This window comes from Protopterus annectens, chromosome 10.part0, assembly GCF_019279795.1.
Source record: "Protopterus annectens isolate FY-2018-M chromosome 10.part0, PAN1.0, whole genome shotgun sequence".
Taxonomy (NCBI): Eukaryota; Metazoa; Chordata; order Ceratodontiformes; family Protopteridae; genus Protopterus; species Protopterus annectens.
The window spans coordinates 1821145623-1821164457 of record NC_056744.1 but is presented as its reverse complement, the minus strand read 5'-3'; the positions used below and the strand labels follow the sequence as shown (position 1 = coordinate 1821164457).

General features: G+C 45.7%; 1 protein-coding gene across 6 annotated transcripts in view; it reads left to right on the top strand.

The window, feature by feature from the left end:
* The window catches only part of LOC122814063 (serine/arginine repetitive matrix protein 2-like), a 1651944-nt gene that overhangs the window by 697950 nt on the left and 935159 nt on the right, over window positions 1–18835 (top strand). The gene's annotated exons all lie outside the window — the stretch shown is intronic.

The following is an 18835-nucleotide window of genomic DNA, read 5'->3' as shown; positions in this document are numbered from 1 at the left end:
TTCATATGTTAAAGTATCAGCAACATGTTATTGGACTACTTAAACAGAAAAGTATGTGGATTCCTGACTGTGGACAATAAAAAATTACAGGATTTAATGCATTCTGCTGAACAAGTTGGAAAACGTACTTTGCAATGTGGTTATGATTCATTAGAGGCCTCATGCAGGGCTGCTGTTACTGGGTCTGTGCTCAGAAGGCATGCTTGGCTTAAGGAGCAATCTTTGCCTGATCATGTTAAAGCTAAATTGTTGGACGCTCCTTAAAATCAGGACCGCCTGTTTGGCAACAAGGCTGAGGAAGTTCTTAAAAAGATGGCAGATAAAGCTAAATCTATGCAAACGGTTAAGGATTTTTTACAAGTTCAGCCTCCTAGATTTAGTAGGCACTGGCCCTCTAAGAATTGTTCCTTTCCAGCCCCTTCCAGGTCTTCTCAAGCCAAACCCAGACACAGCAAAAACCCCAGGTTTCAGTCCCAGGGAGGACACAGAACTAAGCAGTGGGGGACCTCCACTTCTAAATCTGGGAATAATAAGACTCACCCCTATGGTAAACTGTCTCAATGACTTCCTTTTAAAATTTCCAAGCACTTATCAAATGACTGCCTCTTTGTGGGGAAAGATTGCTCTTCATGCAAAGAATTGAACTCATTACCCAGGGTAAATGGGTTTTAAATAGTGTTTCAGGGCTACAGATTTCACTTCCACACGTTGCCAACACCAAGCGGATGGCCGGACCTACCCCCAAATCAGTGGGCAGAGGCCCCAAAACAAGTACTTTCTCTCTTAAGCATGGGGGCTATTCCACTGGTACCAGAAGAGGAAAAGGGACAAGGTTTCTACTAGAGACTTTTCCTGGTACCCAGAAAAGACAATTCATGGCGTCCTGTCCTGGACCTGTCTAAACACCTTTTTGGAGATTCCAAAATTAAAGATGCTGACTCTTAACCAGTTACTTCCTATGGTAGGCAAAGATGCCTGGTTGGCAACAATAGATTTAAAAGAAGCATACCTGCACATCCCAGTCAGAGAATCTTGCAGAAGATATCTATGCTTCAAAGCAGGCTACTCGCACTATCAGTTCTCTGCACTGCCCTTTGGCTTATCAACTGCGCCCAGGGTATTCACAAAGTGCCTAGCTCCAGTTATTGCATTTTGCAGGCAAAGAAATATTCAAATATGTCCATACCTGGACGATTGTCTAATTCAGGCAGAAAGCCAGGACATACTTTTGAATCATCTGGCCTTTGTACAAAGGGTTCTAACTTGTCTGGGGTACACCATAAATGAAAAGAAGTCACACTTGGTACCCTGTCAACAAGTTATATTCCTGGGAGCAAGCTTGAATAAAACTTCCCAGATGGCTTACCTCACGCCAGAGAAATAAATTCATTTGACAACCTACTTCAGACAAGTGGCCACAAAAACCCTGCTGTCTGCAAGATAAATACTGCAAGCCTTGTGGTTCATGGCCTCCAGCATTCTGCATATGAGGAAACTACAGTGGTATCTAAAAAGCCTATGGTGTCAACATTCTCAAGACCTAGAAATAGTGATTCCTATCATACCTTGCCTACGCCTAGAGTTCCTTTGGTGGGCAGAGGCTTGCCACCAAAACAAGGGACTACCTTTCACACCACCCCCTGCCGCCCAAACACTAACAGACGCATCAGACTATGCATGGGGGGCTCACCTGGCAGGGAGGTGTATTCAGGGCAAATGGAACCCAAGTCAAATGCACCTGCATTATCAATCAAAAAGAAATGTTAGCTGTACAGAATGCTCTGTCAGCCTTTAAGGACCACATTCTTCCAGGGCAACTAATGGTAAAGATGGACAACGCCACTGTTATGTGGTACGTAAACAAGCAGGGGGGTACACGTTCTTACCCCCTCTGCAGACTAGCCATGGCTTTGTGGAACACAGCCTTGAGCTACCAAGTACACCTACAAGCTCAATTCCTGCCAGGAAAATTAAATACACTGGCAGGCAGACTAAGCAGAAACCTCATGGACCCACACTAGTGGAAACTGGAACAAAGGATTTTCAACATGTTGACAAGCAAATGGGGGAGCCCAGATATAGACCTGTTTGCCTCTACCCAGAACTACCATTTGGACACATTTTGCACAAGGACTCCTCACAAACAGAAGCCTGGAAAGTGGATGCTCTGTCCTTCAGCTGAAAAACCTGTCAGTCTATGCATTCCCCTCTGCTCTCCAAAGTACTACTAAAAATCAAACAGGAAAACCAGCAATGCTTTTGATTGCTCCAGACCGGCCGCACCAACACTGGTACCCCCTCCTGCGCAACGTCACTGTTATCTCCATGGCACCTGCCTCAGACAACTTCCCTGCTGTCTCAGCAGGAGAACCAGATTCTGCACCCTCAGCTTCTAACACTGAACCTTGCAACCTGACCAGTTACTTAATCTCTCATTTACCATCCCTCAGCAAACCTTTGATGGATATAATTTTAGAGGCAAAGAGGCCTAGTACTAGAAAATCTTATGCTGAAAAAAGGAAAAGATTCTGTGCCTGGAACCAATCTCAAGGGCTGAGCACAGCAGCACCCAATTTACCTCCGATTTTACAATACTTAACTGAGGTGCTTCACAAGGGCCTGTCTTTTTCCTCCATTAAAATCCATGCCTCAGCCATTTCAGCTCATTATAACACAGAACCTCCCCTCTTCTCTCATCCACTGCTGAAGCAGATGTTCATCGTGTTACCCTGCTGCAGTCATCACACTTGGGTTATCCTGCAGTCAGGCGGTCCCGCAGTCGGCTCGAATTCCAAAGTCTTGGTCTGGCGTCGGTTGCTGTCGCTTCTTCCCTGACGTCAGTGCGCCAGGGGTATACAAGAGGCATCTGACGCCATTTTCTTCAGTCTTTCTTGCTGCGCGGTGCCCGAAGCAGAAGCAGTTTGCAAGTGCCGGTCGGCCAACACCTGAGATTTTCGATTTGAATTTCAGTCCGAAGTCTTCAATAAAGCTAAGTACCCCGTTAGGGGGACATTTTCTTGCCTCAGTCCGATGTCAGAAAAAGTTAACAATTGCATTTCTTGTGGGAAGCAAATACCTCATAAGGGCTTCCATTCCTATTGTATTCCTTGCCTAGGCCCAGACCACGACGTCACATGTTGTCGGTTTTGCGCTAGGTTTAATAAATGAACTATCAAACGCCGTTTTGACTTCGCACGGCATTACTTTGGTAGGAAATTTAATTATATCATGCCGTCGGAGCAGCCGACGACCGCCATTCATAAAAAACGCAAGGATAAGGACAGGCAGCCTAGGAATAAGCCAGACACCGAGGCCTCAGCTGGGCCTGCCGCCGCTTCTCCGGTTTTCAGTGAGGCGTCTCCGCAGCCCCTGACGACCGCAGAACTGGAACCCCAGACAGCTGCGGATTCCCAAGCGGAGTCTACTAGGCCGACGCAGCCATCTACCGACACCGGAGCAGAGCTAGACACCGGTGCAACGGAAACACCTTCGGTTGCAGAAGGTGTCTTCAGACCGACTACACTCACCATTAAATCTTATGCTAAACTTAACTCCTTTAAAACCAAAGAAAACTGTACATCACTCTACAGTTCAAGGCCCCATGCCTAAGAAACAGATGCTTAAGATGGCTGAAGATTTGATTACCCGTATCAGGGGTTCCCATCCCCCTCCTGATAAAAGACCAAGACAAGAGGAGGATTATGCATCCTCTGACCAGGTTTCTCTCTCCTCAGATTCTTCTGAGGAACAGGATTACACTTTTCCGCCTTATGAAGATTCTGATGCTGAAGACTCTATTCCCCCTCAGCATCTCCCACTGAAGACTACTCCTTTGGGGAAACTTTACATACCATGAGGGAACATTTCCACTGGGAAGGCCAAGATTATTCAGATTCTAAGAAAAGGCTCTGAGAGTTCCTTTTATTACTACCCCAGCACAGACCTCTTGCTATACCTCCTGTTCTAGATATTGTGGATGATGTTTACTTGGAGTCTAGTTTAAATCCAGACTCTCTTCCTCCTGCTCCAGCCAAACCAGACAGATACTACAGAGTACCTGACTCACATAAATTCCTTTATAAAAACCCCGCAGCTGACCCAGAAACAATTTCCCAGGGTCCTAAGGGAGCAAAAGCTTCTATGGCTAAAAATCCTGTGCCCTCTGAAAGGGATTCCAGAGCCCTAGATAGATGGGGGAAGAAAATATACACCTCAGCTACTCTGGCTATGAGAACATTAAATTGCCAGTTTCACATGTTGAAATATCAACAGTTCCTAATGTCTCAGTTAAAACAAAAAATGAGCACACATTCAGAACTGCCTGAATTCAAGGAAATGCAGGATCTGTTGCATGCAGCTGAACAGGTGGGCAAACGTACTTTACAATGCGGATTTGATTCATTAGAAGCTTCTTGTAGAGCAGCTGTTACTGGCTCTGTCATACGTAGACATGCTTGGTTAAAAGAACAAACCCTCCCTGACCATATTAAAGCAAAATTATTGGATGCACCTTTACAGCAGGATGTATTATTTGGTGTCAAAGCAGAAGAGGTTTTAAAGAAAATGGAGGATAAGGCAAAGTCTATGCAAACGGTCAAGTATTTTTTGCAGGTACAACCCCCTCATTTCAGCAGAAATTGGCCAACAAAAAACTGGTACTTTCCAGCTTCAGGCAGATTACAGAGAGGCAAATACAGACGCCCAAGGGGCAGAGGTCAGTCACAGGGCCCTTACAAACCTCGCCAATGGGGTTCTGCTACCCAGAAAGGAGGAGAAGACAGGCCCCAAGCTAGCAGAAGGCAAACACAATGACACTCTCCTCAAACTACCAAGCAAATCTCTCCTGGCAACTCCCTTGGGAGGAAAGCTAGCATTTTTTGCAGACAACTGGCACATCATCACAAAAGACAAATGGGTTCTAAACATCGTCTCTCAAGGATACAGATTCCACTTTCATACCTTACCAAGGATCAAAGGAATGCCAAACCTGCCAACAAATCAATGGGCAGAGGCACAAAAATTACAGCTCTCCTGAACATGAGAGCTATTCAACAGGTACCTACTCAGGAGCAAGGACAAGGATTTTACTCAAGACTCTTCCCAGTCCCAAGAAAGGACAAAGCATGGAGACCCATTCTGGATCTTTCAATTCTGAACACCTATCTTCAAGTACCAACATTCAAGATGCTAACACTACAGCAGCTTCTTCCCATGCTGGGCAATATTGCTTGGCTAGTCACTTTGGACCTCAAGGAGGCATACCTGCATGTCCCTATCAGACAAAATTGCAGGAGATACCTCCGCTTCATTGCAGGTTCAACGCATTATCAATTCTCTGCACTGCCCTTTGGCTTATCTACTGCGCCCAGGGTCTTCACAAAATGCCTGGCACCAGTAATTGCATACTGCAGACAAAGAGGAATTCAAATATACCCATACCTGGACGACTGCCTTATTCAAGCAGAAAGCAAGGACATTCTTTTAAAGCATCTGGCATTTGTCAAACACCTAAGTTGCCTAGGGTACACAGTAAACGAAAAGAAATCAAAACTAGTGCCCTCACAAAACATAATATTCCTGGGTGCCAGCTTAAATACAACGGCCCAGATGGCTTATCTCACGCCGGACAAGCAACAACAGCTGACTCAATATTTGAAAATAATGGCAACAAAGACCCAACTCCCTGCAAGAAAAATTCTGCAGGCCTTGGGATTCATGGCATCTTGCATACTACTGATACCATTTGCAAACCTGCATATGAGGAAATTACAATGGTACCTGAAAAGTGTATGGACTCAGCACAGCCACAGCTTGGAAACAATGATACCACTCATTCCCTGCCTTCAACAGGAGTTTCTATGGTGGGCACAGGCATGTCACCTCAACAAGGGTCAGCCTTTCACCTTACCCACAGCCAGGCAAGCTATGACAACAGATGCATCGGACTATGCCTGGGGAGCACACATGGCAGGGCAGTGCATTCAGGGCAAATGGACTACAGATCAGAGGCATCTGCATATCAATCAAAAAGAAATGCTAGCAGTACAGAATGCCCTAACAGCTTTCAAGGACCTTCTATACCTAGGACAACTAATAATAAAGACGGACAATACCATAGTCATGAGGTACATAAACAAGCAAGGGGGCACACATTCCTACTCTCTATGCAGGCAAGCAATGACCTTGTGGAACACTGCACTGTCTTACCAGGTTCAATTACAAGCACAATTCCTGCCAGGAAAGAAAAACTCATTGGCAGACGACCTAAGCAGAAATATCATGGATCCACACGAATGGAAACTAGATATACAAGTATTTGCAATGATAGCTCAAACATGGGGACACCCAGACATACATCTGTTTGCAAGCCCCCACAACCACCAACTTCAAAAATTTTGCACAAGGACCTTCCATCCACTAGCTTGGAAAGTGGACACCCTCTCATTCAGTTGGAAAACATTAACAGTGTATGCCTTCCCTCCACTACCTCTTCTAGCAAAGGTACTGCTGAAAGTCAGATTAGAGAGGCCACAAATAATACTCGTTGCACCAGACTGGCCACGCCAGCGTTGGTACCCAATTTTAAGGAACATGGCCCACGGCCCACCATGGATTTTGCCACAAATTCCTCACCTGCTCACCCAGCAAGACCATCAGATTCTACACAGCCAGCTCAAGACTTTAAACCTGGCTGCATGGCAAATTACCTAAACAACCAGCCAGCACCTTTATCCAAAGCTGTTATGGATGTCATTCTGGAGGCCAGGAGGCCCAGCACCAGGAAAACCTATTCAGACAAATGGAAAAGATTTTGTGCCTGGAACCAGGCTAAAGGCCTAAACCCCCTTGATCCAAACATCCCACAAGATTCTACAATATTTAACTGAGATGTTACACAAAGGACTTTCCTGTTCATCAATTAAGATCCACGCCTCAGCAATTTCAGCTCATTACAGCACGGATCCTCCTTTATTCTCACATCCACTCCTAAGACAGTTCCTCAGAGGGGCTAAGAACTTAAGACCGCCAGGGAGAGCTCCAACACCTACTTGGGATCTCAACTTTGTTCTGGAAAAGCTTACACCGCCGCCCTTTGAACCAGCTTTTTCAGCTGACTTAAAATTTCTTTCATGGAAAACTGCCCTACTACTAGCAATAACCTCAGCTAGAAGAGTCTTCGAGCTACAGGCACTAATGGCAGTGGAACCTTTCATCATTTTTCATCAAGAGTCTCTCTACGAACTAATCCTTCCTTTATGCCAAAGGTGGTATCCAGTGTGGCCCTAAACCAAACCATTCACTTGCCCACCTTCTTCCCAAATCCCTAGAACAAAGGAGAAAGACTCCTGCACTCTTTGGACATTCACAGGCAATTACATTACTACTTGGATAAAACTAAGGTTTTCAGAAAAACTGACCAGCTTTTTGTAGCCTATGCTACATGATCACAAGGAAAAGCGATCTCAAAACAGACCATTTCAAAATGGATAGGGCATTGCATACGTTTTTGCTACATACATCATGGGAAACCAGTACCTGCTAACATTAGGTCCCACTCCACCAGGGCTACAGCTACATCAGCAGCCTTTCTCAGGGGAGTGCCAACCAAGGATATTCTGGAAGCTGCTACTTGGAGTTCAGTAAACACACCTTCACCAAATGCTATCACTTACCTCTATACTCTAAGACTAGTGCTGGTTTTGCCACTGCAGTTTTGCAGGGCTTACTAGCTCCTTCTAACCCTGTCAGACTCCACCTCCCATCCTTAGCTTTGGGATTAAACCCAAGTGTGATGACTGCAGCAGGGTAACACGATGAACATAGTACAGTTTTGTACCTACCATAAATGTAGATGTTCGAGTGTTCACCCTGCTGCAGTCCAGGTTACCCTCCCTCCATCCCCTCTGAACTAGCTGATCTTATCTCTACCACTCTATCCTATACTACCTCTGTGGTGTATTTGCTTGTGCCTAAGGGTTTTGTTTTATTTTTATATAGCTATATGTGTGTGTGTGTGTGTATGTATATGTATATATATATATATATATATATATATTGACTACCTGTTGGGGGGCACCTGACATCTGGAGCAAGAAAAACTGAAGAAAATGGCGTTGGATGCTTCTTATATACCCCTGGCGCACTGGCGTCAGGGAAGAAGTGACAGCAACCGACGCCGGACCAAGAGTTTGGAATTTGGGCCGACTGCGAGACCGCCTGATGGCAGGATAACCCAAGTGTGATGACTGCAGCAGGGTGAACACTCTAACATCTACATTGATGGTAGGTACAAAACTGTACTTTCCTCAGAGGGGCCAAAAAAATTGAGACCACCCAGGAGAGCTCCAACCCCAGCCTGGGTCCTTAACTTTGTCTTGGAGAAACTCACTCTACCCCCTTTCGAGCCAGCTACTACTGCAGACTTAAAAAAATTATTTAGTGGAAAACAGCTTTCCTTTTAGCAATCACTTCAGCTGGAAGGGTATCTGAATTACAGGCCCTTATGGCAGTGGAGCCTTTCATCATCTTTCATGTGAACAGGGTGTCCCTCAGAACCAATCCATCCTTCATGCCCAAGGGTGGTATCCAGTGTGGCTCAATCAGTCCATTCATTTGCCAACCTTCTTTCCCAATCCACAGAATAAAGGGGAACGGATACTGCATTCTTTAGATGTGCACAGACAACTTAGATTCTACTTGGACAGGACTAAACCTCAAAGGAAATCTGAACAACTGCTGGTGGCATTTGCTGCAGCGACAGTGGGGAAGGCTGTTTCAAAGCAAACCATAACTAAATGGATAAGCCATTGCATTCATTTTTGCTATAAGCACCATGGAAAACCCATCCCCCAGGGGATCAGACCTCTCTCCACCAGGGCTGCATCTACCTCTACAGCCTTTCTCAGAGGCGTCCCTACCATGGACATCCTAGAAGCTGCTACCTGGAGTTCTGTACATACTTTCACCAAGCATTATCATTTGCCAATTTTCTCTAAATTCAAAGCTGACTTTGCCACTGCAGTCTTGCAGGGCCTTATAGCCGGCCCTAATGCTATCTAAATTCCTCCTCCCAACCATCTACCCAAATGTAATGACTGCAACAGTGAAACATGAATATTGTACAGTTGTGTACACTTACCATAAATGTAGATGTTCGAGTGTATTCACTGTTGCAGTCCTGGTTACCCTCCCTCCTGCCCCCTAACTTCTTTTGACTATACCTCTTCTTTCCTTTATGCTTAAAAGCCTTTTTGGTTTATTTTCTTTTTTGTTGGAGGCATATCTTTGTACTTTTATATTTAATTGCTTCCCATTAGGGGAGCACCTGACATCTGGGGCAAGAAAAACTGATGTAATGGCATTGGCTGCATGTTTTATATCCCTGATGTCATGGAAGAAGGGACAGCAACCGACGCAGGACCCAAGACTTTGTTAATCAGGCCGACTGAGGGCTACCTGCAAGCAGATAACCTTAATGTAATGACTGCAACAGTGAATACAGTCTAACATCTACATTTATGGTAAATGTACACAACTGTACCTTTTGGGTGCCATGAGTTGTGGGTGTGAACTAGGATGCAAAAAGGTGTTATCGGCTTAAGTGAGTTAAAGAATGTTTATATTGAGCGTTAATTTCCTTTCCACAGTGTACGTCACTCACGTGGTCAGACATACAGAGCTTAAACATCCTGGTACTTTTTCTGCATAAAAGTCTTGATAGATGCTTCATGCCTAATAAACATTGCCCACAGTTCTGCCTGTAATCTTTTGATTGAATATATATTAGGCATGTTTATAGTCATAAATTCTTTGGTCTTAATTTTAAACTTGCAAAATTAGCAAAAACTCCATAGCCTACAATCGTCTAATTGAACACTATGCTTAGCTGGTTATGATTTGGTGCGCAAGATTTCTTGAATACCCAAACGATGTTCTTCATGTTTCACTGTTGCAGTCATCACACTTGGGTTATCTGCCTGCAGGTAGCCCTCAGTCCGCCCGAATACCAGAGACTTAGTATTTCTGCGTCGGTTGCTGTCGCTTCAGGACTGACGTCAGGAGTATAACAACAGGCAGCCGACGCCATTACTTTAGTCTTTCTTGCCGAGGAGCCCGAAGCAGCAGCAGTTGGCACGAGTGCCGGTCGGCCTCTTAGTTTTCGTTTCTGAATTGAATCATCCTGAAGTCTTCTAAAGCTAAGTACCCCATTGGGGATGCTCCTGCTCTAATCAATGTCAGAAAAAGTGAACAATTGTCTCGCCTTTGGAAAGCAAATACCACACAGAGATTTACATTCTTACTGCGTCACCTGCTTAGGCCCAGACACGGCGTACCTTGCTGTCGGTTTTGTGCTTTGTTCAATGCCCGAACTATTCGTCATCGGGCCCTTATTATCACTAAATACTTTCGCTCTCTATCTCCGTATTCCAAATGGCTTCTGTAAGCCATCAGACTACCGATCTTCCCTAAAAACGTAAGGATAAAGACACAGACCGCACAGGTCCAAAAGTGCCAACGATGCTTCCATTAAGCTAGGTTTGGAGTCGATATGCCGCGAGACGTTTATTTGACTATGGAACCTGCGGATATCTCTACCCTGGATAGGTCCGGAGCCGCTGTGCAGGCACCGGCTTCCGAGGAAGTTCTTCGCATTACCGATATTCGACCCAAACAACTTATTTCGCGTCTTCAGTTCTTTCTAAAACTACCGAATTTCTAAGGCCAAGAGTATGAGCTACGCCCAAAAAATCGATGACCCAAACTCAAGCACCTGCTTTCTTGCCACAATATCAAATGCTTAAAATGGCAGAAGACCTGATTATGCTGATTAGGGGAAGCCAGCCTTCCCCTGCTAATGGAAAGAGTCCTGTCCCCAGCAGCTTTAACAGCGCAAGAGTCCGACTCTGAGGTTTCTGAATATGAAGACATGCCTTTATCTGCTTATGAGGATTCAGATGGAGAGGATTCCATTCCCTCTGCTTCCCCTCATGAGGATTTTTCTTTTAGTGAAACTCTACTTAATTTAACAGACCATTTCCACTGGGAATGCCAGGATTATCCTCAGTCCAAAAAGAGACTCAGAGAATTTTTAGATTTGCCACAACATAGACCTTTAGCAATCCCTCCAGTTCTGGATGTTGTGGATGATGTCTTCATGGAATCTAGTCTAACTCATGATATTTTACCCCCTGCTCCAAGGAAACCAGACCGCTACTACAGAGTACCTGACTCTCACAAATTTCATTTCAAAAATTCTACTGCTGACCCAGAGGTCATTTCACAGGGGCCTAAATGTATAACAGCAACTACAGCTAAGAATCCCACCCCTTCAGACAGGAATTCCCGAGCTTTAGACAGATGGGGTAAAAAAGTATACACCTCTGCAAGTCCTGCCATTAGGGCATTGAATTGCCAGTTTCACATGCTGAAATACCAGCAACATATTATGGAACTTAAGTAAAAAAACAGACGGTGCAGAAAATAAAGAATTACAGGAGCTTGTGCATTCTGCAAGCCAAGTCGGCAGGCATACCTTGCAATGTGGCTTTGATGCCCTAGAAGCATCTTACAGGGCAGCAGTCACTGGTTCTGTACTGAGAAGGCATGCTTGGCTTAAGGAGCAGACCTTGCCAGACAATGTCAAATCAAAATTACTAGATGCTCCTTTGTACAAGGACAATCTGTTTGGCACCAAAGCAGAAGAGGTTCTAAAAAAAAGATGGAAGAAAAAGCTAAGTCTATGCAGACAGTCAAAGATTTTTTGCAAGTGCAGCCTCCTAGATTCAGTAGGCATTGCCTCTCAAAACATTGGTCCTTTCCAGCCCCCTCAAGGCCATCTCAAACTAGACTCAGGGGAAATGGACCCCCTAGATTACAGTCTCAGGGTTTGCAGAGATCTAAGCAATGGAGTGCCTCCAAGCCACCCCCTTACGGAAAGAATTCACAATGACTTCTCAACTTCTCTCCTCACCTCTGCACAACTGCTCGTGCCCCTAGGAGAAAAACTTGCCCATCATGCAAAAAACTGGATCTCCATTACCAAAGACTGATGGGTCCTCAACATTGTATCCCAGGGGTACAAATTTACTTCACTCACTGCCAACCCCAAACCTTCCTCCAAACCAGTGGGCAGAGGCACAAAACCATGTTCTATCCCTGCTCTCCATAAGGGCAATTCAACCTGTTCCTGCAGAACAGATAGGTCAAGGGTTTTATTCCAGACTTTTCCTGGTGCCCAGAAAAGAGGACACTTGGCACCCAATCCTAGATCTTTCCATTCTCATCACCTTCCTGGTGGTACCAAACTTCAGAATGCTCACCCTTCAGCAGCGTCTTCCTATGCTGTCCAAAGATGCCAGGTTAGCCACCGTAGACCTAAAAGAAGCCTATATGCACATCCCTATCAGGGATTCATGCAGGAAATACCTACATTTCAGGGCAGGATCTATGCATTCAGTTCTCTGCACTTCCCTTTGGCTTATCCACTGCTGCCAGAGTCTTCACAAAATGCCTGGCTCCAGCCTTTGCCTATTGCAGACAGAAACAGATCCAGATTTACCCGTACTTTGACGATTGCCTGATTCAGGCAGACGGGTAAAGCTGTTGCAGCACCTGACATTTGTAAAGAACCTTCTAACCTCCCTGGGGTACACTATCAACGAAAAGAAATCAAAACTAGTCCCCAGTCATAAGACTGTATTCCTGGGAGCAAGCTTGGACACAGCATCCCAAATGGCATTCCGTACTCCAGAAAAACAAGCCTGTCTGACAGGCTACTTCACTCAAATGGCCACCAGAACCCAGCTGTCCTCAAGGAAAATCCTGCAGGCCTTAGGGTTCATGGCCTCTTGCATTCTACTAATTCCATATGCCAGACTGCATATGAGGAAACTTCAGTGGTACTTGAATAAGTCTTTGGTGCCAACATTCTCAGGACCTGGAAACCTTAATACCTATCCTACCTTGTCTAAGGACATAGTTTCTTTGGTGGCCAGCAGCATGCTACCACAACAAGGGACTTCCCTTTACACAACCCCACACTGCTCAGACCGTAACCACAGACTTGTCAGATTATGCCTGGGGGGCACATCTGGATGACAAGGGCATTCAGGGCCACTAGAGCCCAAGACAAATTCATCTGCACATCAACCAAAAAGAGATGCTAGCTGTTCAGCGCACACTGACAGCTTTCAGATCACTACTCTCACCAGGACCCCTGCTAATAAAAACAGACAACACCACAGTTGTGATTCAACAACAAGCAGGGAAGAGCCCACTCTGCAAGCTAGCCATGGCCCTGTGGAAAACGGCCTTGAACATGCATATTCATCTGCAAGCTGAATTCCTGCCAGGCAAACCAAACTCCCTGGCAGACGAGTTAAGCAGAAATCTCCTAGACCCATACGAATGGCAGATCCCAGCACCTTCATTCTTCTAACCCAGAAATGGGGGACCCCCAGAGGTGGACCTTTTCGCCTCCACCAGCTCAGCAAATTCTGCACCAGGACACCTCACATCAGGGCCTGGAAAGTGGGTGCCCTATCCTTCTAGTGGGTAAACCTCTCAATCTCTGCATTTCTCCCTCTGCCTCTTCTGACAAGAATAATACTAAAGATAAGACAAGACAGACCAAGGGCAATCCTGATTGCCCCAGAATGGCCACGCCAGCACTGGTACCCACTACTGCGCAGCCTGTCACTGGTGCCACCCTGTCACCTACCCCAGATCCCAAACCTCCTCACTCAGCAGGAGGGACAGATCTTGCATCCGCAACTGCAAACCCTGAATCTTGCAGCCTGGCTTATTCCTTGAATTCTTCCCCAGTGACCAGCATAAGCAAGCAGCTGCTGGACGTCATTCTTGAAGCCAGAAGACCCAGTACAAGGAAATCCTATGCTAAGTGGAAAAGGTATTGTTCCTGGAGTAAATCTAAAGGAGAGGACACAGCACTGCCCTCCTTGCCTCTAATCCTGGATTACCTAGAAGATCTACTCCACAGAGGCCTATCCTTCTCATCCACTAAGATCCAAGCCTCTGCCGTCTCGGCTCACTACAACACTGAGCCACCTCTCTTCTCTCACCCTGTCATCAAACAGCCCCTGAGAGGGGCAAACCACCAAGGAGAGCACCCACCCTTGCTTGGGACCTTAACTTTGTACTGGAAAAGCTCAAGCTTAGCCCCCTTTGAGCCTGCAGCATCAGCAGAGTTAAATTTCCTCTCTTGGAAAACAGTCTTGCTTCTGCCCATCACTTCAGCTAGAAGAGTGTCTGAGCTACAAGCACTTATGGCTGTGGAACCCATCATTATTTTTCATGCTGACCGGGTCTCCCTCAGGACTATAACCCTTCCTTTATGCCTAAAATTGTGTCCAGTGTGGCTTTCAACCAGTCTGTCCATTTACCTACCTTCTTCCCTAATCCTCAAAGGGGAAAGGATCCTGCACTCCTTGGACTTGCACAGACAGCTCAGATTCTACCTTGATAGGAGTAAAGGCCTTCAGGAAATCTGACTAGTTATTAGTCAGTTTTGCACCAGGGGCAGAGGGCAAAGCCATTGCTAAACAATTTCCCAATGGATATCACACAGTATCCATTTCTGCTGAAAACACCATGGGAAACCAACCCACTCGGGGGGGGGGGGGGGTCAGAACACATTCCACTAGGGCAACTTCAACTTCTACAGCATTCCTCAGGAGAGTCCCTACCAGGGACATTCTGGAAGCTGCTACCTGGAGTTCTGTACACACCTTCACCAAGCATCACCACCTGCCTGTCTTTTCCAAATCCAGGGCAGGATTTGCAACTGCAGTCCTCCAGGGCATACTAGCCAGCCCCAACTCTTCTTGACTGCCTCCACCCTTTTCTTCAGCTTTTGGAATCAACCCAAGTGTGATGACTGCAACAGTGAAACATGAAGAACATAGTGCAGTTTTGTACACTTACCATAAATGTAGATGCTCGAATGTATTCACTGTTGCAGTCCTGGTTTCCCACCCTCCAGCCCCCTTGGCTCTCTCTCCTCTCTGTTTCTCACCCCTTACAGGGCTCTTGGTATTTACTTTTTACTGATGGCATTTTTCCCACCATAACTTTGTTCCCTGTTTGAGGGGGCTCCTGACATTTGGGGCAAGAAAAAGTGATGTAATGGCATCTGCTGCCTGTTTTTATACCCCTGACGTCTGACCTGGAGCGACAGCAACCGAGACAGAAATACTAAGTCTCTGGTATTCAGGCCAACTGAGGGCTACCTGCAGGCAGATAACCCAAGTGTGATGACTGCAACAGTGAATACACTCGAACATCTACATTCTTGCTAAGTGTACACAACTGTACTTTCTGCATTAGTCCCATCTTGCCTACAAGTAAAATCACATTTACCAGGGAGTAGGTCAGATAAGTACTGGAGACTTTAAAACATGCCAATGATTGCTGACTGTATCTCAGAATTTCTAAGTGTTATCCCTATATGTCATAACACCCGTGGTGGTGGTGCTGCGGTAGCGTTGTCGCCTCACAGTAAGATGCTGTCTGGTTCGATTCTCAGCTAAGAGCGTCTTCTGCGTGGAGACATGCATGAATGGATGTACCTTCGTTGAAGGTTGTGCGTCAGAGCTGGTAACTCGGCACGTAAAAATCAACTACCAATCATTAGCAGACCGGAGTTCCGCTGTGGCGACCCCTAACCGGGAAAAGCCGAAAGACGCAAACAAACCCCTATATGTCATAACCATTGCCCATTGCCATCTATCTTGTGTATTCTTATTCATATTATGTTTCAGCAAATGATTCTGTCCATATTTTGTACTTCTTCCAGGACCTATATAATATCACTATAGGAGTAAATTCAAGGTTTAAATCTTCATGCTGAATCTTTAGAAAGTCATATTCCTTCCTGCTTGAACATATTGTGCGACAACTCACGAGTTGTGACTTTGGTATACTTCTAATGCGTTTTGGATGACTACTATGGGCATACTAAAAATCCTACTAAAGAGCTCATGAAAAACTATTGTTGAAAATGTATCAGCATTTTTTTCAATATCCATATCAAGAAATTAAATTCAGTATACTATTTATTTTGATGTAAATATTGTGGAAACTCATCTAGCCTCCCCTCTGTTTGAATTCCAAATTAACAGTCCTCTAAAAATCTTCTCCACATGTCCACAGAGTAGAAGTATTAATTCTACATTGTAGCTCATTTCCTCCAAATAACCCATAAGTAGTTTTGCATAAATTGGAGGAACAGATACCCCTGTAGAGTGCTGCTAAGCTGTAAGTAGCAGTTTGAAAACTAACATTTTTAGTTAGTACGTGTTGCACTAAAACCATTGAGTGTTAAACCCAACCCAATTAGGTACATAATTCAACAGCATCAGTATCCCCTATAGATTTACAGAGGTTTCACATCTGAAGTACACAATAACCAGTGATCTCAGTGTTTCACTGTTGCAGTCATCATACTTGGGTTATCTGCCTGCAGGTAGCCCTCAGTCGGCCCGAATACCAGAGTCTTAGGATTTTTGTGACTGATGCTGTCACTTCTTCCATGACGTCAGGTTGTCAGGGGTATAAAACAGGCAGCTTGATGCCATTACATCAGACTTTCTTGCTGAGGAGGAGCCCGAAGCAGAAGCAGCTCTCAAGTGCCGGTTGGCCACCTCCTGAAATTTTCGTTTTTTCGAGTTTCAGACCCGAAGTCTTCTAAAAGATAAGTACCCTGTTGGGGATTATTTTTTCTTGCTCTAACCGATGACAGAAAAAGATGCCCTTCTATTCCTATGTTGCAGTATTCTTGGTGTAGGATTTCCTACCTTCAGGCGACCCGTACGTCAGATTCTATACAAAAGCTTCAGCGTGGCTGTTGCAGCTGTGTGGGACATCACACGTAGGGCCATAAACCAAGGACCCAATGTGTGACATCTGCATGCACAATCCTCAGAACTTTTCAGCTGCAGACTACTTCGCATCATGTGATCATTCTACAGACGTCAGATTCACTATAGATAAGTAACCAGTTGGGTTTTTTTTGCATTTCTAATATTTTACCGATCTTTCGCATTGCTTAGGTTTGGTTGTTGTAGCTTTCAGCTGACGTCCGGTAAAAAGGGAAAGTGCCAATGCGGGCGCCAGATTCCCCATAGGGATGCCCATGACAAATGCGTTTTCTGCTTAGGCCGGGAACACAACCATAACGCCTGCCCTGTTTGTAAATCTTTTGTGCCTTAGACCTTACGTAGCCATCTGGCAGTTCTAAACCTTTACTTAGTAAACCAATGCTTCAAACGGCTGTCTCTCAGGATGGATCCTGCTTCGGAGGCCGCCCAAGAACCTCCACGCAAGAAGGCCAAGATGCCTGGGCCTTCATCGCCTGCCGCTTCGCACCCGGATGCCCCGCCAACTACAGATATAGGAGTTCAATGTTCGGTGGATCCATTGCCTCCATCGACCTCCCTTGCGGAGGCCACTGGACAGCTGACGTCCGGCCTGTTGTGTCGAGGGGGAACCAGATTTTGGGGGTTCCTTCAATCGGGATCCAGACCTCTGATACAGCCACTGCCAAACCCAGCTCTAGACAGACTCCAACCAAAAAGAAGCTGAAAACTAAACATATTTCACCTGCATCTGAAGCCCCTCCAGACTGTGGGAGGCCTTCACCTCCTCTCTTATGCAGGCTTTTATGGCCCTTAGGCCTTCTGCCTCACCCACAACTACTTTGCCTTTGCTAAGCCCTAGGCCTGCCTCTGCTTCTTCTATTCCTACGGAACCCCTCCCTAAGGAAGAACAACATGAATCTACCTACTCTTCCTCGGATGAATCCATCTCTTATGCATCCCAGATTGCCTCTCCCACGGAGTGTTACTCTCCAGGTGATGATTCTGTGGAAAGGGATTCTCCACCTGAAGACGCTACATTTGGTGAAACCATCACCAAAATGAAAGACTACTTCAAATGGGGTACTTCCCAAATGACAGAAACCCAAAAAAGGTACTTTCAACTGCTGCAAATGGAGTTCCTCTCCCCTTCAGCTGTTCCCCCTGATGTTCATAGTATTTCACTGTTGCAGCCATTACACTTGGGGTTATCCTGCTGGCAGGCAACCCGTAGTCGGCCCGAGTTCCAAAGTCTTGGTCCGGCGTCTGTTGCTGTTGCCTCTTCCCTGACGTCAGTGCGCCAGGGGTATAAAAGTTGCAACCAATGCTATTTTCTTCAGTCCTTCTTGCCGTGCGGTGCCCGATGCAAAAGCAGTTCGTTAGTGCCGGTCGGCCGACTCCTGAGTTTTTCAAAATTGAATTTCAGAACCGAAGTCTTCAATAAAGCTAAGTACCCCATTGGGGAAACTTTTTCTTGCTGCAGACCGATGTCAGTAAAAGTTAATAATTGTATTTCTTGTGGGAAGCAAATACCTCATAAGGACTTTCACTCTTACTGCATTCCTTGCCTAGGCCCTGACCACGACGTTACTAGTTGTTGGTTTTGTGCTAGATTCAATAACCGTCGGAACAACCGATGACCGGAATGTATAAAACACGCAAAGACAAAGAAAAAGACAGGCATCCGAGGTCACAAACCGATGACGAAGCCTCTTCTAGGCCACTCGCCAGTTCTCAGTGAGGTGCTTTTGCAGCCCCTAACACCTGCTACCTCAGAGCCACAGGCCGTAACCGACAACCACGTGGAGACAACGAGGCCTGTGGAAACTCAAGGTATTGGGCTTACGGAAACTATACCCTCAGATGGGTCCGGAGCCGCTAAGCAGGCATCGGCTTCTGAGGGCGTTTTCAGACCTTCACAGCTTACAATTAAGGCTACTACAGCAGCAAAGGCAAAGTCC